This window comes from Anopheles arabiensis, chromosome 2, assembly GCF_016920715.1.
Source record: "Anopheles arabiensis isolate DONGOLA chromosome 2, AaraD3, whole genome shotgun sequence".
Taxonomy (NCBI): Eukaryota; Metazoa; Arthropoda; class Insecta; order Diptera; family Culicidae; genus Anopheles; species Anopheles arabiensis.
This window is the reverse complement of record NC_053517.1, coordinates 66259723-66284128: the sequence shown is the minus strand read 5'-3', so window position 1 is coordinate 66284128 and position 24406 is coordinate 66259723. Positions and strand designations below refer to the sequence as shown.

The 24406-nt window shown below is 41.5% G+C and overlaps 1 long non-coding RNA gene across 1 annotated transcript; it reads left to right on the top strand.

Moving 5' to 3' along the window:
- The first annotated feature begins 921 nt into the window (after positions 1–921).
- Positions 922–1438, top strand: LOC120896192. The gene is made up of 3 exons (XR_005738407.1): positions 922–1045; positions 1111–1214; positions 1301–1438. It is a non-coding gene; the product is annotated as an uncharacterized LOC120896192 (long non-coding RNA).
- The last annotated feature ends 22968 nt before the right edge of the window (positions 1439–24406 follow it).

Genomic DNA, 24406 nt, shown 5'->3' with positions numbered 1-24406 from the left:
CGAATGCCGAAACCGCGCTGGTTGTTTAGATTTTCAAATTATATGTCCCTTTTGTGCGAAAGTGTGCCGCAGTCTTGCGGAACAAAAATTATAGCATGTCCCACAATATTCTTCTGGCGAAACTTGATAGACTCGAATTATCACCACCTTAAGGAAAGTGAATGAAATCGTATCTATGTGGTCAATTATATGCAGTTAGAATGGGCTCCCACCTGTCTAAATCTATCGGAGCCTCTTCGGGCGTACCCCAGGGCAGTAACCTGGGGCCTCTATTGTTCCTGTTCTACATAAATGACTTGTGCACGGTACTCCCGGACAATAGTTGCCTACTCTATGCAGGTGATGTTAAAATCTATCGTCAAATCCGTGAGCCGAAGGACCATCTTCAACTTCAAGCCACCCTAACTAAGTTTGTCTCCTGGTGAAAGCGTAACGCACTAAGCGTCTGTATCGTTAAATGCTCCATAATCTCATTCAGCCGTTCAAGAGCGCCATTACTCAACCAGCAAAACCGAAGCTATTGGAAAACTTTCCTGTGTGCCAAAGCGAGAGAGCATGTCTTCTTTCTCTAGATTTTGGATGGCACAACGCCGATCGTGTGGCTTATGAACGAAAAACGGCCCAAGTAGCAGAGCCGAAGTTTTTCAGAGCTTTTTCTGTGTGCCAAAGCGAGATGCCCTGTCTTCTCTCTCTAGATTTTGGACAGCAAACCGCCGCGCGTGTAGAGGTGTGTGCGTGTGACGAAAAACGATGGATGAAAAACGCGAGGAGCGGGGTCCGATGTCTTTCGTTGGTCACACACATGCATCTACCAGCGGATTGCGCTACACCGAGTCTACCCATCTCTCTCGATCTACCATGATTTTTTCTGCTATCGCACTCATCCGGGAGTTAGGCATCCTCAGTCTGCCCAGAACATTCGTTGTGGAAGGATGTGCGGGAGTGATGTGCGATTTCTTGTGTCCCCTGCTTTCCTTGTTTACGTTTTGCGCAGTGTTGCTTCTTCTTCCATTGTGGAATGATTTATCCTAGCTAACTTGTTGAGGTATGTTTCTTGATCTCATATTTGCGGCAATGTACCAATTCAACTAATGCTTATCGTCTTCAAAGTTACAGGTGCATGCACCATTCATCAGCGCCTACCTGTTGGCATCATCAACAATCTTCAAAGTGGGTGACGGAAAGAAATTGTTTTCCAGTTTTAAAATATTAAGGTAAGTGTTGCTCTCATCATATACGTAAAACTATCCAAAGTAATACGTACTACATACATTAATTATTGGTTTATTTTTATTGACAGCGCTCAGCACAACTCAGCCACAAAACAACGCACTGGATTACGCTAAGAACCTGTCGAAACGCGCGCAGCCCACGGGCGCGGTAGGAGAAAGGAAGAACGAGAGGAGAAAACTAAAGCCAGCGCGCAGCTCTGATGGTATCCCGGACGCGGTAAGAAGAAAAAAGATCGAGAGGAGGGAGAACGGTAAATTTGGTAAGGGGAGACCGTTCTGCCGTCTACACAGTGTGAGTATGCCAAAGCACGTGTTGGAAGGGAGAGAAAAAGTGTGGAATAAACCGCATGCGAATGTGTGCATACAGCAAAAGTAAACATGTGTGCCTCATCATTTCTATAAGCAATCCAAAAAGCGGGTGGAGCAAACACATTGGTATGCGTGAGGTGCAGAAGAAATCAGAGCGTGATAGTATGTGTTAACGCGATCGTTCGGGTGGAAGGTGTCTATGTGTGCGTGAAACCACATTTACACTTCTTCTGCAAGTGGGTACGTAAGTGGGTACATATGTGTACGACACGATCCCATACAAAACTTCGGCTTTTGCGGACTGGGGGGAACAACCAACACACTCTCTCGTTCCGCAAACGTTGTATAGAGAGCTCGCACTATCAGGTTGGCAGAACGAGAAAGCGTGTTGGTTTTTGTCCCCTACCCAACGGAACAAAAGTAGAAAGCTTGGAGCAAATTAATAGTTTGTCTCCCTCTATCCTCTATCCCGCGCTTGCTTGCATTCATGCGCGAGTATATTTCATTTCATTTCATTTCATTTCATTTCATTTCATTTCATTTCATTTCATTTCATTTCATTTCATTTCATTTCATTTATTTAATACAATATAATATAAATCAAGGCTAAATATAATAGACTTAAAACTAATTTAATACTAACAAATAAACAAAATAATTCATGAAAAACTAAGCCTAACTAAACTAGTCTTGACCTAGCAAAAAAAAATAAAGAGAAAAAAAACATAGGTAGAGCGTAGAGACTATGATAAACAAATTGAAAACTTAGAAGTATAATTAAAGGGAATTAGAAGAAAAAATACGGTTACGGAAAGAGTTAAGAGAGGAATCGAAATCAAAGAGATAGTAAAAGTGGTTAAACAACCTGAAACAGGACAGAAGAGGGTCATTGAAAGTATAAAGAGTATGACGTGTTTCAATTGACAGAGGATCACGTGGACGAAGAGAACGAGAGGGAACATACAGCGAGATGGACGAGAGTAAATCAGGAGCATCAGTAGCAGAAAGTAATAAGCCACCAATAAAACAAGCCTGAAACACTTGGCGGCGGAAGCTTAAGGAGTGAAGATTGAATAACTGCAATCGCGTTTCATAGGGAGGTAGTGAGGCAGCACCGAACAAACGACGAAAGGCAATTCTGGTAAACAGGCGCTGAATGCTTTCAATTCTCGAACAGCCATCAATAGTAGGAGTAGGAGCATAGTAGGAGCATATTCAAGAAGAGGCCTTACCAGAGCACAATAAAGGTTTCTTAGGAAGCTTTGATCTCTAAAAATAGAGGTAAAACGTAAAATAAACCCAAGGGTTCGATTAGCTTTTAGTAGAACCTCATCAAGCTGCAGTTTAAAGTTAAGACGACTGTCGAGTATAATACCAAGGTCACGGATGGACATAACACGAGAGAGAGACGAGTTAGATAGAGTATAGTAGAAAAAAATAGGAGAAAGAGAGTGAGAGAAAGAAATAACAGAACATTTTTCAGGGCACAGGCGAAGTAAAATGGATGAACACCAATGAACAAAAGCTTTAAGGTAATGCTGAAGTCTCAAACAATCAGAAGAAGAAGACACAGGTAAAAAGATTTTGATATCATCCGCATCAAGTAGATGACCATCAGGAGGCAAAACATTACAAACATCATTGATGAACAAAGAAAACAGAAGAGGACTTAGCACACAACCTTGAGGGACACCTGGCGTACAAAAAACTCCTCAGATAAGTACGACCCAGTTTTAACCCTGCAAGATCTATTACTTAAGTATGAGGATAGGCAGCTAATAATGCCATCACCAAAACCAAGTTTAGATAATTTAGCTAATAATAAAGAGTGAGGTAAGCTATCAAATGCAGCATGAAAGTCAGTGTATATTGCATCAAGTTGGGTACCGACCTCAAAAGATCTAAAAATATTGGACACACAAGACATGAGATTAGTTGAGGTAGACCTACCAGGCATAAACCCATGCTGTTTAGGGCTAATAGCTGAACTACAACTATGAAATATGGTTAGAAAGATACATAGCTCAAAAGTTTTGGCTGTGGCACATGTTTGGGTTATTCCACGATAATTAGAGACAATGCTACGGCATCCCTTTTTGTGTACCGGAAAAAGCCAACAGGATTTCCAAAGAGCAGGAAAGACCCCGAGAGAAAGTGAAAGGTTGAAAATTTTAGCAAGGTGTGGAGCAAGCACGTCCTTACAGTTTATTAAAACTGAGGCAGGAATGCCATCTGGACCAGGAGTGAAAGAACGTTTCAACTCAAATAACACCTGTACAACTGTTTCAGAGCTAACTGAAATATCAGAGAGATTAATTAAGTTCTCTGGCGTGTAGAGTAGCCCACCCTCGATAAGTTTAGGGTCACTAACCGGTGGCTCAAACATTTGGGAAAAATGTGCAGAGAATAGCTCACAGATCTCAACAGGCGTAGAGGCAGTTCGAGAATCAAGTACCATTTCATTAGGTAACGTATTGCACCCTCTTCGAATCCTAACAAATTGCCAGAAGGATGCTGGATCAGAACGGAAACGCGATTGCAGTCTACTCGAATAGGCCTCAAAACGAGCCCTGTTGTAAAGTCGATGCGCAGAGGCAGCGTACTTAAATAAACGAAAGTTGAAAGCAGATCGGTTCAGACGAAACCTCCTAAGATATTTCATTCTATCCTTTTTCAGGTTGCGAAGAGTACGATTGGACCAGGGAGGATTAGGAGGGGAACGAAAAATAGGTGTACATGAAAGGAATACAGAGGTTACCAAAGCATTAAACGATTGGACAGCCTCGTCGACCGATGTACATTTATAAAAAAAGACCAGTCAGAACGAGATAGAACAGAATTAAGTTTACGATAGTCAGTGAGACGAAAATTATATTGAACACTCAATGAATTAGGAGCAGAAGACAATACATTCCTAACCCTACTAGCCCTAAATAAAGAAGACGGTAACGCAATTTCCAGAGCAGGATGATGGGCATCCTGGGGCAGGAGCAATGACGAAGCAGGATACACAGAAGAACAAGCAGCAGCAGCAGAGTTAGAGAGCACCAGGTCCAGATAATGATTTGAATGGTTATGCACCCCGTTCAGCTGATAGAGTTCATGCAAATTTAACACATCCAAAAAGCAGGAACTGGATGAATTCAAAGAGATATGAGGCACATAATGTCTCATAGGTAAAGATGAATCTGACCTTACTGCGGCTGCAGGCGACCACCCTAACGCCGGTTGATTGAAGTCGCCAAGAAGGATAAGATGATCATTCGGTTTCATTTGCATGTATGCATCGCTGATGAAAGCAGAAAGGGATTCAAAATAGTTGCGGTCGCTGCTCAAATACGGTGGCACATAAACAATCCCCACAAAAAGCCGAAACTTAGGAGAAGAAACACGTATACATAAAGCTTCAAGCGTGGCTTGATTCATGTTAAGTGCCACAGACGGATATCGACTGGAACATGCAAGCAGCATACCACCCCCACGCGATCGTTCATTGTTTAAACTGCTGTGATCGCAACGGTATATATTGTAGGAATCACTATCCAGGACCATGTTGGATGGAATCGATTCATTTCACAAGGTTTCAGTAAGGGCAAGCTTATCAAATCCTGATTCATTCGCAGAAAGGCGCAATTCATTATATTTGGTGCGAAGGCCTCGAACATTTGAGTATTCGCAGTTCAACCCGTGCATTGAGAATGTATGTATTAATGTGCAGCGAAATTTGTCTCTGTATCTCACTTCCCCACCCCCACACACCCACGTACACTCTCCCCACAATACAAAAGGTCGTTTTAACCGCGCGCACTGATCAAAGTTGCGATGGTCCAACCTGAACGCCGACACTCTAAGTGTGAAAGAAAAAGGTTTTCTGACCAAAACTACAACAAACACGCGACTACACACATCGTAACATAGACCGCCGTCGATGGAAGTGAGTGATGAATTAAATATAGATCTGTGTGGCGAGTGATTGGGGGGGGGGGTTGAGAGGCGTAGAACAGGCTCTGTAAGCGTGTGTGTCTGTGTCTGTGTCTGTGTCTGTGTCTGTGTCTGTGTCTGTGTCTGTGTCTGTGTCTGTGTCTGTGTCTGTGTCTGTGTCTGTGTCTGTGTCTGTGTCTGTGTGAGTGTGTGTGAGTGTGAGTATGTGTGAGTGTGTGTGAGTGTGAGTGTGTGTGTGTGTGTGTGTGTGTGTGTGTGTGTGTGTGTGTATGTGTGTGTGTCTGTGTATGTGTGTGTGTCTGTGTGTGTTGTGTGTGTGTCTGTGTGTGTTGTGTGTGTTTGTGTGTGTGTGTGTGTGTGTGTGTGTGTGTGTGTGTGTGTGTGTGTGTGTGTGTGTGTGTGTGTGTGTGTGTGTGTGTGTGTGTGTGTGTGTGTGTGTGTGTGTGTGTGTGTGTGTGTGTGTGTGTGCGTGTGCTCGAGAACGCTTTTTTTTGCTCTTTCCTGGGACCCACATGTTTTACATTTTCCTGACTCTACCCGCACGACAAAATCGAGCAGTTTTGTAGATCGGATTTTCGATCGCTTCCCGTCAAAAGCGATCGAAAATGCGAACAGAAATGTCAGGGAAAACGCTTGAATTCCTTTCGAAGATATATTTCAGCGCTGGAAATTTCGAAATATTTCATTAATTAATCAATTTGAAACAATTTTAAATGCGAAATATTTCACAGCGATGGGCTGTGAAATATGTTTGTAATTTGAGTTTGAGAAGTTTTCGATCGCTTTGCGCAGCGGGTAAGCAACCAAAGTAGAACGGGAAGTAGAAGGCTACATCATATTCTATTTTTTTTACTACTTCGGAGCGTTTTTAATTGCTTGGGTATATGTGGTAATGAAACGTGCAAAAACGTATTGTTTTCTCGCTCTTTCTCGCACCGTGCGGACGGGTCGTCAGAGATCAAAATGTACTCTGTTGGTTTTGAAATCGCACCCATACAACTCAATTCCTCGAACGCCGTCGAATTTGTCCGGCCCCGCCATGCTATTGACAGAGATTTGCGAGGGCGTGCAAGGGCTCGCACGCAATACAAGTTCATCGCCCCAGAGCCCTCGCATTAAAGAGCTTGTGAGCCTCGGCAATCTTTTCGCCCCAATTTCTAGCAGTTATAATTATAGCACCTATAGAGCAGGTATAACAGTGCGATTTGTAGCATCCCGTCATGCAATTGACAGCGATGTGCGAGGTCGCGCGAGGGCTCGTACGCCATACAAGTTCCCCGCCCCAGAGCCCTCGCATTAAAGAGCTTACGAGCCTACGCGTCAAACATTGCGAGGGTTGCGAGTAGTATCATCTGCTCGAAATATTATTATGTTTTAAATAATCTGTGTTTTTTATTAATTATTTATTTATGTAGTAGTGTTATTTGTCGAAAAGATCACTAGTTTTCATTTTGTGGATTTATTAAAATAAAATGAAAAAATTTAGGTGTTTAGTATGCTACAATTTGCATTGTTGCTCTCGAGGTGCTATAATTATAACTGCTAGAACTAGGGGCGAAAAAACTACCAAGGCTCTCAAGGACCGTAGGACCGTAGACAAGAGATTTGCGTCGGGCCGGGCCGTGTCAGATTACAGCGGGCCGATTTAGTCGTCCGGTACGTGTAGCTTGGTCGTAATGCGAGGGCTCCGGGGCGGTGAACTTGTACGGTGTGCGTACGCCCTCGCAAATCGCTGTCAATTTCATGGCGGGTCAATTCAAAATGAACGTATGACAGCAGCAATCATGCATTTATAATCTGGTATTAAGCACTGTCACTGTCATTTAGATTGATATGTCATTCTTGTTTTTGTTGTTGAAACAGTTTGATTTATGTGTTTCTTTTTGTGATTTTACCAATCCAAATAGATTACAAATGAATCACATGCAATTGTATGATGATGATGACGAACAAGAACAACTATTGTTGAGGAATACTCGTAGAAAATTAATAAACGAATCAGATCCTTTGAAACTACCTGATCAAGCGTAAATATGCAATATTTAAAATAAATGTACATACAATCCTTTGTTTAATTTTCTTACCATTTTTTTTATTTTTTTCAATATGCCAAATCACCAAATCTATATTTTCAAACATTTTAGAAAAACTTCAAAACAAGTTGAATATAAAAAAAGTAATGGTGTTGATGCAACAAGCAAATTGGCATCATAGGGATTGCCCCGATACCAACCACTACAACAGATACGCTCGCACAGCCCGTTACGATTTCCTCACCTGCCATGACCACTACAGATACAGCTTTGTTTACAAACGAACCACATCTTGACCTTAATGAGCGAATGCTTGTTACCACCACACCTACCAGGTCACCTCCCGAATGCTTAGCCGCTCCTAAAAAACGACCGAAGCGAAACGCTAAACGGACTGATGAATCTGCTGACGCTGGCCCGTCGGATGAATACCAATCTTGCACTGCATCCGGCGATGCATCTCGCTCAGCTCATCTCAGTCTCTCTATCTACTACCAAAATGTACGTGGTCTACGAACGACAACTACAAATCTTCGCCTGGCGCTATCAGAATCAGAATATGATTTTATCATTCTCACCGAGACTTGGCTTACTCAGTCCATCCCTTCTTCGCTCCTCACTGACGATCATTATCATATCTACAGGTGCGATAGGAATCTTTCCAACAGTGCCCTCTCACGCGGTGGGGGTGTTTTAATTGCATGTTCCTCTTCATGTGAAATCACATCGCCTAATACCATACTAGAACAACTTTGGATCAAAACATTCCGCCTAGTCATGCGAATGACCCCGCAGTGATGAACGCTTTACATGATAGTGTACGTGAAATTTCAAGCCGCATTAAAGAGAGCGATTTATTGTGTGTCTTCGGAGATTTCAATAAACCTGATATCAGATGGGAACTGACTAATACATCAGAAGCCACCGATTGCTCTCCATGTTATTCTGTCATGCATTATGTACCTTTATGCAATTCCGTGGCTAATACCGATTTCGTTGATGAGTTGCATAGTAGCGGTTTATTTCAGTTGAGTGGTATCGCAAATCAATCTGGGCGTCAATTGGATCTGGTCTTCGCAAACCTAGCCGCAACCAATATTTTGTGCGACTCAATCACACCTCTGTACTCTGTGAATGGTACTTCGGCTCTAGAGAACTCCCTCCCATACGTAACACAATGTAGTATTCCACTTCTCAGTGAGGATATTCATCATCCTTCATTGGATATGATGATTTACTATCCCGCACAATTATCCCACACCACCAACAGTCACACTCGCAGTACAGTCAATAGACATTTCTTCAAAACGAATGTTGAACGTATGAATTCTCTTATTGTGTCGTTTGACCACAATTTTGACTGCTCCAACTTTGCCACTATCGACGAAGCCACCGATTTCTTTAGCGTTTTTATGCGCTCAGCGATTAACTCCTGCGTTCCTGTTGCTCGACGAAAGTCTGACCCGATTGGTCTAATGCATCTTTAAGACGGTTGAAAAAAATAAAATCAAAAGCCATCGCGGATTACAGTAGAACGAGATCATCGCTGCATAGGAGAATTTTTTTCGATGCACTGAACAATTATCGTCGACAAAATCGTGTGCTCTATCGCTCCTTCATTCGCCGTACTGAAAGGCAACTGTTTTCTAAGCCGACACGGTTCTGGAGCTTCTGGAACAAACGGCGCAATATAAGAAGTATCCCTCCGTCAATGAGCTACAATGGCGAAACTAGTTCGATACATCCGATATCTGCAACACTTTCGCCAATCGTTTCGCTGATGCTTTCAACCTTCCTGTTCACAACCCTAACACACTAGCAGAGGTTACTCGCAATACTCCATCGGATGCTATCGATTTTATTATACCCACAATTGACGAAGCATTAGTTGCGCGCACACTCAGCGATATAAAACCATCTACATCATCTAGACCTGACAATATTCCCGCATACATTTTGAAGCACTGCCGTCAATCACTTGCACCCATTCTTGCCAAAATATTTAATGATTCCCTTATGCGTGGCACGTATCCTGAGTCCTGGAAACACGCGCGAATGATTCCTATCCATAAAAAAGGCAGTCGACTTCATGCTAGTAATTATCGTGGCATTGTTTCTCTATGCGCTTGTGCAAAGGTGTTTGAGCTCATTCTATACAATCCGCTACTCACAGCAGTTCAAAACTATATGAGCCCTAGTCAGCATGGATTTCTCCCAAGGAGATCTTCCACCACAAATCTTTCTGAATTTTTTGGTTTCTGCTTCGACAACATGGATCGTGGTACTCAAGTTGATGCAGTATATATCGACTTCAGGGCTGCGTTTGATAGTATTTCTCATGATATTCTACTCTCAAAGCTAAAAAAAACTCGGTTTCCTCGACTGGCACATCACCTGGCGGCGTTCATACATAACTGGTCGTTCGTACTATATAAGCATTGGATCTCATCGTTCTCACTCCTTCACCAGCTCCTCCGGAGTGCCTCAAGGGAGTAACATGGGACCGCTACTCTTCCTCATCTATATAAATGATCTATCTTTTGTTTTACCGACAGGCCAACACCTAATGTACGCCGACGACGTAAAAATATTCGCTCCAGTTAGATACGACAGTGACTGTGTACGCCTTCAAATGATCCTTGAGAATCTCGACAGCAGGTGCAGCAGAAACGCCCTCCAAGTGTGTGCTGATAAATGCCAGTGTATATCATTCAGCAGAGCCCGTTACCCTATCTTGTTTACATACACTATGCTCAACACGGCTTTGGTTCGCACGACATCTTTGGCGAGATCGATTCCCCGGCATTACTAGCCAGCGTCAATTTGTTCACTCCCTGTCGGATTCTTAGATCTATTTTCCATCTCCGTGTACCGCGTACCCGCAACAACCATAGCCAGGGACACCCTATTATACGTATGTCCCTCGAGTTCAATGAAGTGTTAGATTTGTTCGATTTTAGTATGTCTACTTCCACGTTCAAGGAGAAATTGCGTCTACGTAACATTTAATGTTTGCTTATAAGTAGAGGTTTATTTATATGCTCCTTAATTTAATTATAAGGTTGCCGATTAGACACGATGGTCCGTCGGTTGTATATACAAAATAAATAAATAAATGTCAATTTGTTTTTCGCAGAGGGCTACCAGCATAAACCGGTCGCAGTAAACAACAATGAGCAGTACAAGCCGCTCAAAGATCACATTGCACAATGGGCAGTTTAGAACAAATTTCGGGATAAAATTATTTTTGCAGAAATTGTTAGATTTTATCGTTTGTAGTAAAGTGTTATGATAGTAAAAAACATTTTATATGTAGTTCGCATCCATACCACCAGGTGGCGCTACATAAAAAAGTGTTTTAAGGGATTTTTGCTTAGTTTTAATAATGTTGTGTGCTTTTTTCTTGTATTTGTTGTTTCTAATAGTATAAACCATTTTAAAATATACTGTAATGTCCCATTATATATGGGCAAAACATTATAATTTTGAATAAGATAATATTTTTTGCTTTGTATAGGGCATTTGTAGCTAATTCTCATAACTTTTACTCACAGGTAGTACAAATATTAAAAAATTACATACTCAACTTAGATGGATGCTATTACAAGCTCCTGACGTCTAGTTCACATTTCTAAAAACATGAATAAAGGCATTTAAATAATTAGATAGAGCAGGCACATTGAAATAAAGTAGTTCCCAAATTCGTAATGAAAAGCAGCACATACGAGGGCTGACAATAAAGTAAGGTCTCCAACGCTGCAACTTCGCCGGATCACGCGCTAGGCGAAATCTGGCAACACCGCCGTGTTCCTTGGTTCCCCCACTACCAGTTTGCTGCTGGGTGAGGCTTCCCCGACCGCTCAGTCTTGGCTGAGCAGCCGTCAACGATGGAGTTACCCCTCGCGTCAGCGTCCAAGTGCGAATTGCGTTCTGTAATACGTTTTTTGAGTGCGAAAAAGGTGACACCTATTGAAATCCATCGTCAACTAGTTGAAGTTTACGGGGAAAAGTGTATGGACATAAAAAAACGTGCGTAAGTGGAGCCGCAAATTCAATTCCGGGCGCACTAATGTTCACGACGAGGAGAGAAGTGACCGACCGTCGGTCTCGGATGCGATTGTTCAAGCAGTGGAGGCAGAAATGCTCAAAAACCGCCGTGCGACAATTAGGGACTTGGAAGAGAAGCTTGGAGGAGTGTGTAGCAGCGAAACAATCCGTCATATCCTTGTGAACCTGCCCTGAAAAAACATCTCGGAGGGAAGAAGTTTCAATGTGACGCGGAGGTTCAGAAAGAGGTCAACACCTGGCTGCGCGAGGCGGACGGAGAGTAGTTTTCTGCCGGCATAGACAAGTTCGTCGTGCGGATGCGCAAGGTGTTGAAAAAAAATGGCGATTATGTAAAAAAGTAGCCAAGACCTTCCACGCAAACAATGAGACCCCAAATTTTGAGTGATTCAGGCCGAGGGGTATGAGGAAGCTTGAGGAAGCACGGAGAAGCGCGCTGCGATGAGAGTTCGCATTCTGTTTTACACGCGCGCTTCACTAACACCAATTCAAATACCGTGCTTTGACGAGCCGTCTGTGAATGTGTGTGTGTCTTCTTTCAGCGAGCTCAACTTGGAGCTGCTCGTCACATCGTGTTGTCTCGCTTACACTACAGCATCGAACCATCGCTCCGTATGTCCCCCCCCCCTCCTACGCGTACAACACCACCAGTACAGCGCGACGCTTTGCCGGAGATGGTTGTGCGTGTTTTGTTCTAAGTTCCGCGCGCAGTGTTTGTGCGTTGATGCGCATTTCGTTCGAAGTCTTGTGCGCCGGTGTTTTTTGATGAAGTGTGAAGTAAACAGTGTGTACAGACGCACATGCAGTGCGTGCATCGACAGGTAAGAAATTGCTGAACAGAGGCAACGCAGATTGTCGACAAGTTTCCCGCAGCCTGGCTCGACCCGGTATGACGTCATTCGTGAGTATGAAGGATTCTAAATGTGTACTTTAGTGTGTACTTTATGTTTCAATAAAGTGTTATATAAATATAATAAAAAATGACCGTGTTTGTGTTTAGTTTTAGAATAAGTGCATGAAAGAAAGCGAAAAACAAGAAGCTTTTGATGTGTTGGTAGCATGGCTCGAAAGAACACAAACACATTGAGAACTGCAGAGCGCACCGTGCGTTACGGGTGGGGAATACACTCATTTTGCCGGACGGGTTTCGACAGCGTCACTCAAATCACTCAAAAAATACACTCATTTTGCCGGACGGGTTGGCCTTTCCAACGGTGTATCGCTTTTAGTAAATAAATGTCATTTTCTATGAAAAAAAATTGGAGACCTTACTTTATTGTCAGCCCTCGTATTGTTTGTCTTTGAATATTCATCCAATACTTTTCCAAGTCCTGTACTGCCTTCAGAAGGGGTGATAAAACTAAAAATACGATGTTCTTGGTTTTACAACTATCCGAAAAAATCAGAATTCAACGATAGCTACAAACAAAGTATTTACTTCTTTTGTAAAGTTAAACTCTGTCTATGTTTTAGTGCGTGTAGTTACTGATATTAAACTGGTTAACGAATCAGAGGAATACAGCTTATTATACAAAATGTCCTTCTGGATGCATTTTCTTTCTTGCAAAATATTCCTTGTAGCATACTCCCCTCTAACCTTATAATTAGTTTGTCTTGACTTTTAGGAGTTTCTTCTCCCAAAATGCCAATAGATGCTGGTGCATTTATAACGTTTTTCTGTTATGCGTATGATTTTAGAATTATTTTCCTTACATCCGTCTATAATCTGGAGTAGGAGTAGGACGAAAGGTATTTCGTTATGATTTGCTTCGTTTAATAATAAGGTTAGATTAGAATAGAAATTTACATATTAAATCAGTACATTAGGTGAAACTAAGATTCACAGCTTCGTAATGGAAATTAAAGGTGATCAAAAGCACGACTGGAATTCCCTAATTTAACCTGTTTTTCTTGCTGTGATACTCTGTGTTATTTATTTTGTGCTGATGTTACATTGTACCGTGATGCTTTATGTTATTATAAGTTTAGTTTATAAGATCAGTGATAAGGCCAATTATGGCCAATCACTTAACATTTACAAATAAACAAATAAACAAATATATTTTTGTATAATACACTAAAACACTGCACTAGCCACCTATGGAGTCGCCTAGTTACGCATGTGTCTGTTTTTAGAAAAAGTTTATGTAAAAAAACTTCTATAAAATTCGCGTTCGCAAACTTTCGCAGAATATTTCTTCACAGATTGATAGTATATATATTACACTATTATGTGACATATATAATACAACGTCACTCTACGCCACTTTCATAATGACATCAAGTCAAAACTTAAAATGATGAAAATTTTCAGGAAGTTTCTTCAGTTATTATCGTATATTTTTGCATTAAATTAACTTAACTCAAAATATTTTATGTATTTATAAAGCTGACTGAATATCCTTTTTAAAATGTTTAAACTTATCAAAATCGGTTCATATTTGAAAAAGTTGCAAAGGTTCAAAGTTTTCCAAAAAAAAGTGAAGATTTTTCTGCATTTTTTAACAAATCTCGACTTTGAGAGGTGTTTTCTAGATAACCAGAACAGATAAAGAGCTCATATTTGGTATTTTTCTTAGTTTAACCCTTAGTATTAAAACCTATTATTTGGAATTGCGCTATTACAAAGTTGATTTTTTTGAATTTCATCCCGGCAAATGCCCATTGTGCATTGTGAGGAGAAGGCGCACTCATAAGCAGCTGTGGCGGTTTACACTAAGCAAAAGGGCGGACGCGTCGTACATGCTACAGCAGGAAAGAGCCATCGTAGGGAGTAGTGCTGGAGTTTTTCGGCATGTGACAGAGATGGCAACGCTGATGTTGAATGATGTGGACCCAACGGCAGACGAGACCGAGCTAGAGGCAGCCCTCGACAGACAACTCCAGTCGGGCACAGGCATTGTCAGCATCGACATGTGGCAGCGTCCTAAGTTGAAGCGTGCTGGGGTTCGCCTGCCGCATAAAAATGCCAAGCAGCTTGACGGCACCAAGCTCGGGCTATGCGTCAGCGAGGTCTGACTAGTTCCACCTCCGTCGCAGGAAAAGCTACGGTGCTACCGATGCTTAGAGTGAAGCGTTGGCCAAGGCCTGTAAGCCAGCACACTATTGGCCACACCGAATGCGTACGGTCGGCATCCCAATGATCCAACCAATGTAAGATAACCTGGGTCGTGGTCAGCATACCCAGGACTTAGAGCTGTAGGCAACGAGGGAGGATCAAATCGACGTGCTATTGCTCTCGGAAATTAACCGTCCAACGAGGACCAACAAAAGGTTGCTAACAGTCCAAACGCACGCCGGTAACGCCAGTAGAAGTTTAAAAGCAGTAATAAAAATATATTCCGTGCAGAAACGATGGCTTAAAGTTGCGACAGAAAGACCGGATAGGTGTTCAGCGCAAGCAAACGCCTTTTGTTGAAATACTGCGAGGAAGAACACAGTTGGAGGAAGAACGCGCCGCTCCGCAGAAATGGTTGCTGTGCCAGTGGCATCGGGGAAGTAAAAAAATAACATGATTACAAGCATCGTTCTAATATGCTTGATGATTTTTACCATTACAGGAAGTCGTGCCAGTGTCGTTGCACCACAATTAATCCTCTCGGCAGCTACGGAACACTTCAAACCGATGGATATGTGGCAGCCGTTATATGCTTAGCGGTTTTGTGCTAATTTATGTTCGTTATTTAGCGTTAGCGAAGAGGAAGAACTACCGGAAGAATACGGCCACAGCGATGAGGACAACTCATCCTATGGTAGTATAATGTAAGATGAAAAACAACTGTTTGATGATTCGTTAGCGGATGTTTCGTGAAAGGATGGTCTGCGACTGTGGGCCCTCAAAACAGGGCAAACCCACAAGGCGATTAATCAGCTGTTGCGCCACCTTAAAAAAAAAGCCGGAGTTTGAGTCGTTGCCGAACGATGCGCGCACTGTCCGGAAGACACCGGGAGATGCAATGATAAAAACAACAATAACGCAGATTGATGGAGGAGAGTTCTGGTACCAGGGTGTAGGAATTTGTTTGATCAATTATCTCCAGTAAATTCTTAGTGGCTACAGAACTAAGTATTCTGTGAACTTGTGCTTCTGTATCTATTTTTGTTAATATTCTAGAAACTTGCCTTGTACCGACGATGGATTTGCAATCGATTTTTTCTTCGATGGCTTACCGCTATACCTGAACGACAGTAAACAGTTCTGGCCGATACTTATGAAAGTATTTAACATACCGAACATGCCCGTGATGCAATATTTTCCAGCTTATCAAAACCTGTACCAGTTGACCAGCATCTCGAAGACTTCGTTGAAGAAATGAACGAACTACAAAAGAACAGTTTGATGATGCACGGTCAATTCTACTGGGGGAAAATTACCGATACGTTGACTCGTGCTTATATCGAGGGTGAGTTATTAATTTATAACATTCAAAGTTCAGCATTGATTTTATTTTGAGTTTATTCTTTCAAAATTGTAGGTGTTAAATCCCACAACTCTGTTAGCGGGTACTTAAAATGCACAATTACAACCAAAAAGGGTTATCATTCTGAACACAGGTTCTATCCGTGTGGGGCGTTTTCCCAGCCAAGAGACTTTACAGCCAAGAGACAACGAAAAATATCCGCTGCATCAAAAGTTTGTATCGGCGCTATCCCGTCTGGATGGATTGAACATTATTTTAGATATTATAGTGTCGAATCGTCTGCACCTCATAGATGGAGGCGTTTTGGATAGTTAAAATTGTGTCGTAACATCTGCTCTAAATCCATCTGCATTCTGATTTCAGACGGTAGATGCGGAGCCTGAATCTGAATCAAGATAGGAACGGAATTAAACTTAAATCATTTCTGCAATTTGTGGGTACGTTGTTCGAAAAGACATTTTGAGCGACGCTGTATACCGACACTACATGTTGCTGTTTGTTGCGACACCATTTTTATCGACTGCACATCATAAAGACCGTTGGATGGATGCGGAAAAAATTGTTGCACCAGTTTGTGGCACAATCGTAGTAGTCTTTACAGGGTTTTACAATTGATTGTAGACTTCCTGCATATTTTTTTTAAATTGTCGCTATTGATTTCTTACCAGCAGCATATAATTTGGGTTGAGCGCTATAGATTTTTGAAAAGGTGCAATTGATTTCAGCAGGTCCCTGCTTGACAGCCTAAGAGCGTCGCGTTTATAACATCCGGACAGATCGACTTGAATAATAATCTGTGGATAATATTTAATTTCATCCGCCAATTTGTTTAAATCACTTGTTTTACTACTATATATCATCCACAAAGTCAGATATATTTTATCTGATAGGTTTTCGGTGCTATTGTTTTGATTTTATTAATGCACAATACAACACAAAAGCACTTAACGGCTGAATTGAAATTTGCAGTAGTGGACCCACAGGCATAACCTAACCAAAAGCTAGATTGGGCAAGTTTTTCAAAGTGACCATATGTAGTTCTATCGATTTTCGATCGAATATCGGTTTACAATTGAGCGCACTATTACTCAATTTTTCTAACCAAAAATCAAATGTTTTTCTAAGTATTCAGCGTTCAACGTAAAATTAGAATTTAATAAATTTTGTGAGTGAATAAAAAGTTGTTTTTACCGAAAATTACCGAATTCGCTTTAGATTTCCTACCGATAACCTCGTAATCAAAAATAGAGAATGCTAGTCAAGAATCTATTGCGACTATTCAAAAAAAGTATGCTGCTAGTCTAAACTCAATTGGATAACCCTTTATGGCCCGAATTCATAAACAGCAACGTACACAATCTGTTGCATGTTTACGAGGAGGTATTTAGATTCGGTGAACTTGACACTATGTGTTCGGAAGAGTACGAAGGATATCTCCGCAATTTTAGGCAAATGGTGCTGCATAGCAAACGACACAGTTTGGCGCAGGCGGTTCAGCGTTGTGCCGAGCTACAACGCATCAATATTTCGAAAATGATACATTTATATTCGACCTCAGGACCCGCCGATTAAATCAGTCGGTAGATATACCGAATGCACCATACGTCCCAGGTAGTTTCTTAGAGACAATTTCCGGGATCAATGGTGTATGTTGCACGACGGAACTGTTCTGAGGTACGAATCAGCCTCCATAGAAGGGTGTGAATTGATGATTCACGGGCATCGGTTTACACAGCAGCGTCCAAAGAAGAAGAAGAAGAAGCAGAAGAAGTGTTTTAAATTAGAAAAAGTGTAGTAAAATGACAAATGCTTCCAATAAATAGCAAACATTAAAATACAATGTATTGGCAATAGAGCAAACAACCAGCGTATGCAGTGTTGAAATATTAGAGAGACCCGTTCAGATTAAAACTTATAACCACAGTGCATCTCTCTCTCTTTTGTTGGCCTGCTCATGATAGAGCACGTCGATGTGACATGGCCCGGTCAACTAAAAATCTCCAGGATACTCGGTCCCTAGCTGCAGCGAGTTGTTTCTCCGAAGGTGAAATGAGCTCATAGCGTCGTACAGTTTTACCCTGGCTATCCTATCATATGCGGCTTTGAAGTCAATGAAGAGATGGTATTTGTCGTTTCTGTATTCAGCCATCTTCTCCAAGATCTTCCGCATGGTGGTTGATTTTCCGTTTCGGAATCCTCTTTGATAGTTTCCGACTAACTCTTCGACGTGCGGGACAAGGCGATCCTGAAGGATCAGGGAGAATATTTTAAAGGCGGTATTCAACACCGTAATACCCCTGTAGTTGTTGCAGTCCAACCTGTTTCCCTTCTTGTATATGGGGTAAATGATGCCGAGATTCCAATCACAAGGCATCGATTCGCTATCCCACAGCTCAGTAACGATTTGATGAATCTCGTTTTCTGGTTGTACACCTCCATTCTTGACCAGTTCAGATGCAATTCCGTCGGAGCTGGGTGCCGTGTTATTTTTCAGTTGACGAATAGCCTTTTGTGTTTCTTCTATCCTAGGTGGCAGTAGCATGACACTGTCTGCTTGTGGCGCCTCTAGCTCTTAACCTAGTGTTCGCAAAATGGAAAAAAGCTTTTGACTGTAAAAATACTACAATTGCTGTATTCCTCGATCTTAAAAGGGCTTTTGAAACAATTTCGAGGCAACTATTACTAAAAGTGTTAATGCATTTTGGCATTAAAAGCAAAGAATTACGATGGTTCGAGAGTTTTCTCCAAGACAGAGCACAGCGAACTGTATTTAATAACAAAACATCAAGTTCTGTCGAGAACACCCTAAGGGTACCTCAGGGAAGTGAGCGAAGACCAATTATTTTCTTGATGTACATTAACGATATGAAAAGGGTTTTACAGAATTATGATATCAATTTATTTGTGGATGGCACTGTCATTAGTCATTAGTGATAGTGATCATTGTAATATTGTACAGAGTTTCACACTTCATCTCAAGACCGTATGATGCTTGAAAACGTTTTGAATGCGATTTTATTACGCAGCAAGTCCGAGAGATCGAAAGCGCACAGCGCGCAAAGAAAGAAATGCGCGGGAGGGGTGTCCAGCGCAACGTTCAAAGTGTTGCAAAAGCGCAGTGCAAACCGAAAGAAACGCGGTATCAGCTGAGCAGCGGTTTGTATCGCGAGAGCGCCCCGTATAATTTAAAGGTAAGCGGGAGAGCTCTGCGCGCGCTAACGCCTTCTCCTTGTTTCTACATGCCCCTCGCCAGTAAATTACGCTATCTTTGCCTATCAGGTGTGCTTTAAATTTTGCTAACCGTCCAAACGCACGCCGGTAACGCCAGTAGAAGTTTAAAAGCAGTGATAAAAATATATTCCGTGCAGAAACGATGGCTTAAAGTTGCGACAGAAAGTCCGGATAGGTGTTCAACCCAAGCAAACACCTATGCACCGGTTTTGGTAGATTTCGAAGACTGCAGCGAAAAGGAAGAACGACCGGCAGAATACGGCCACAGCGATGAGGACAACTCATCCTATGGTAGTATGATGTAGGAGGAAGAACAACTGTTTGATGACTCGTTAGCGGATGTTTCGTGAAAGGATGGTCTGCGACTGTGGGCCCTCAAAACAGGGCAAACCCACAAGGCGATTAATCGGCTGTTGCGCCACCTTAAAAAAAAGCCGGAGTTTGAGTCGTTGCCGAACGATGCGCGCACTGTCCGGAAGACACCGGGAGATGCAATGATAAAAACAACAATAACGCAGATTGATGGAGGAGAGTTCTGGTACCAGGGTGTAGGAATTTGTTTGATCAATTATCTCCAGTAAATTCTTAGTGGCTACAGAACTAAGTATTCTGTGAACTTGTGCTTCTGTATCTATTTTTTGTTAATATTCTAGAAACTTGCCTTGTACCGACGATGGATTTGCAATCGATTTTTTCTTCGATGGCTTACCGCTATACCTGAACGACAGTAAACAGTTCTGGCCGATACTTATGAAAGTATTTAACATACCGAACATGCCCGTGATGCAATATTTTCCAGCTTATCAAAACCTGTACCAGTTGACCAGCATCTCGAAGACTTCGTTGAAGAAATGAACGAACTACAAAAGAACAGTTTGATGATGCACGGTCAATTCTACTGGGGGAAAATTACCGATACGTTGACTCGTGCTTATATCGAGGGTGAGTTATTAATTTATAACATTCAAAGTTCAGCATTGATTTTATTTTGAGTTTATTCTTTCAAAATTGTAAGTGTTAAATCCCACAACTCTGTTAGCGGGTACTTAACATGCACAATTACAACCAAAAAGGTAATCATTCTTCACACAGGTTCTATCCGTGTGGGGCATTTTCCCAGCCAAGAGACTTAGCATAATTCTTTTTGCAACGAACAATATCCGCTGCATCAAAAGTTTTTATCGGCGCTATCCCGTCTGGATGGATTGAAAATTATTTTAGATATTATAGTGTCGAATCGTCTGCACCTCATAGATGGAGGCGTTTTGGATAGGTCAATACAACTTTGGACCAGCGCATTTCCCGGGCAGAAGTTGAGGTTGTCCAACTTGTAGCTTAAAATTATGTCGGAACATCTGCTCTAAATCCATCTGCATTCTGATTTTAGACGGCAGATGCGGAGCCTAGATCTGAGTCAAGATAGGAACGGAATTAAACTTAAATCATCTCTGCAGTTTGTGGGTTTGTGCGTTCGTCGAAAAGACATTTTGAGCGACGCTGTATACCAGCACTACATGTTGCTGTTTGTTGGGACACCATTTTTATCGACTGCACATCATAAAGACCGTTGGATGGATGCGGATAAATTGTTCCACCAGTTTGTGACACAATCGTAGCAGTCTTTATGGCCCGAATTCGTAAACAGCAACGTACACAATCTATTGCATGTTTACGAGGAGATATTTAGATTCGGTGAACTTGACACTATGTGTTCGGAAGAGTACAAAGAATATCTCCGCAATTTTAGGCAAATGGTGTTACATAGCAAACGACACTGTTTGGCGCAGGCGCTTCAGCGTTTTGCCGAGCATTTATCTTCGACCTCAGGACCCACCGATTAAATCAGTCGGTAGATATACAGGGTTTCGAATCATATAATGGACTACTTGATCCACTCGGTGGAATGTTTGAAATGGTAAGGGGATGTTTGCAACGTTGCTATAGAGGTTTACAGGCATATAGGGGAATCTGTCAAATACTTAGGAGAAGTGTGCAAAACAGCTATGGAGTTTTGCATCCAGCTATGGAGCGCTCGGTTGTAGCGCTGTAGAAATTTATTCAAAAAAAATTTAAAAGCACCGCGTGATGATTTAAATGTTTGGAGTGATTAAACACATGTTTTACGATCATCAGAACGAAATAGTGGTTAATCCGTAATAATATTTATTCGGACTAAATTTTCACTACGTCCTATCCGATTCAACACCCAATTCTACTATTTTTTACATCATCAACATTTTCATACGTATTTAACAATGATGATTCTTGAGGGTATTGTCAAAGTTTTGCAAGAAATCGTTTGACTTAGTCTTTACTATTTTCTGGAATTTCATGCTGGTTTTTAGTGGGTTCTAAATTTAACGCGGGTGATTAAAGAAGGGGGGTAATTTGATTACTAGGTGGAGAACTATGATGAACATTATTTAAAAATTCATGTTTAACTATGAGGAAAAATATTGCCGCAAAGAAGAAATAGTAGAGTAGAGAATGTAACAAAGAATATTGTTTAAATAGCAAATTGAATTTAAAACTTAATTATTATGTTGCATGACAATACCAGAAACATATGTTTAATCACTCCAAACATTTAAATCATCACGCAGTGCTTTTAATTTTTTTTTGATAAATTTCTACAGCGCTACAACCGAGCGCTCCATAGCTGGATGCAAAACTCCATAGCTGTTTTGTACACTTCTCCTAAGTGTTTGACAGATTCCCCTATATGCATGCAAACCTCCATAGCAACGTTGCAAACATCCCCTTACCATTTCAAACATTCCACCGAGTGGATCAAGTAGTCCATTATATGATTCGAAACCCTGTATCGAATGCACCATACGTCACGGGTAGTTTCTTAGAGACAATTTCCGGGATCAATGGTGTATGTTGCACGACGGAACTGTTCTGAGGTACGAATCAGCCTCCATAGAAGGGTGTGAACTGATGATGACCACAGTACATCTCTCTCTCTCTCTCTCTATTGTTGGCCTGCTCATGATAGAGCACGTCGATGTGACATGGCCCGGTCAACAATAATACTCCAGGATGCTGGGTCCCTGGCTGCAGCGAGTTGTTGCTCCGAAGGTGTCGCGAACTCGAATGCTAATTACGCAACCAACAAAACCGAAGCCAATCGAAAACTTTCCTCTGTGCCAAAGCGAGAGAGCATGTCTTCTCTCTCTAGATTTTGGACGGCACAACGCTGCTCGTGTAGCCTGGCAAGAAATGATGGACGAAAAACGAGAGAAAGGGAAACCGACATCCTTCGAACGACACGCACATCCGTGGGGAATGTTATGCAAAGCACACTTCACTTATTGAATTAATATTTCACAATAGAAGCAACAAGCATCGAATCATCGGTCTATAACAAATGCATAGAGTGTTAAGTTGTTTCCGGATGGTTGACATTATACTGTACGGTGCACTAACAGATAGTCAAATTTTCCGGTAATGCACTTTAATTGTCTATGAGAATATCGCTATTCCACGGGCCAATAAACGGTGTTCAATAAATTATTGCGAAAGGCTAAACGTGTCGTGTACCCTATGTTTTTAGTTGCACAAAGACGATCTCAGGTAAACATTCAAGTGAGTTTATTGAATGCGCAGTGAAACAACTTAGCACCAAACACATAGCAATTCATTGATTACAACAATCCAGTCAAAATAACGCACCAATACTAATAACATCCATATGGCAAAAGAGAAACAATTCATTTATTGCATTTACCGCTAGCGCTGGATTGTCTCTTTAAATTTTGGCGATTAGCGTCTCACTTCATCACAAATCTCTATCCTTTTCTGGCTTCATGGTGCAGGTGTTGTAACTTATCTCTGTGATTGAGAGAAAATGGCTTGCGGTGTTATCAATCACATAGACAGAATGTGTATGTGTATCCATACAGAACCAGCAATAGAAAAGAGAACGACGTTGTATACCGGATCGAAAAGAACGCTGAGAGACACAGGTTCAGATTTCACCTGCTTCCTTCCCGCAGCACAAAGCGATCGAAAAATCACTAATTTCTCAGGCTTTCACCATACATGCAACTCACGGGCGCTCATGAACTAATCCTTTCTCGCTTTCGCTTTTATATCGTTCTCTTTTACGCGCGTGTAGCTCGCTGCCTATCGTGATTTGAGTGGAGTAAACTCTGTCAGTTAGGGCCGGTACCGAACACACTTGCGTGTATATTCGGTCCTATGAGCACCTATCAAACTATGTTCCCTTTCATGTGCATGTCGTGCTATTACAGCCGTTGCCGTCAAATTTTGGCCGTAAGTCATGTATTTTTGTCTCGTAGGCGTCAATTTTTGACAGTGTGCATCAATTTTTGTCTCGAAAGCATCAATTTTTGACAGTGTGCATCAATTTTTGTCTCGAAGGCGTCAATTTTTGTCAGTGCGCATCAATTTTTGTCTCGAAGGCACCAATTTTTGTCTCATGGTCATCAATTTTTATCTCTTGGTATTTTTTCGTTATTTTAATATTTTAATAATTCCAGAATGCAAAACAAAATTCAAGAGGTTATACAATGCAAAGGAATAAATTCAGGAATTCTATATTTCACATAGTTTTACGTCTTATTTATAATAATATCAAAACAATTTAGAGAAGATTAATCCACGATTATTTCTTCATTTTGGCATCGTGGCAAATCTTCTTCTTCTTTTGGCTCAACGACCATTTTCGATCAAAGCCTGCCTGTACCACAACTTGTGGGCTTGGCTTTCAGTGACTTATTGATCCCCCCATAGCAGGATAGTCAGTCCTACGTATGGCGGCACGGTCCATTTGGGGCTTGAACCCATTACGAGCATGTTGTTACGTCGTACGAGTTGACGACTGTACTACGAGACCGGCAATCGTGGCAAATAGTTAGATAAATTCCTAAAATAGTTCTCGCAATCCGTACCTAAATGGCAGATAAACCTTTGTACTGCCATTTTCGATTGAGGAGTACAAAGTATATTCGTTGTTCAAAAGCAATCAGCTGTGTTGATCTACGTACCTGAAATTTAGTCAAAAATTTTGAAGCATTTTCTTTATAATCCCAACAAAATATTCATAAACCACAGATTTTTATTGAAATTAAATGTTACTACAATAAAATAACCCTAACTACGCGTCAAATCAGGTAAACTCATGTTGATGTATAAAGAGGCAAAA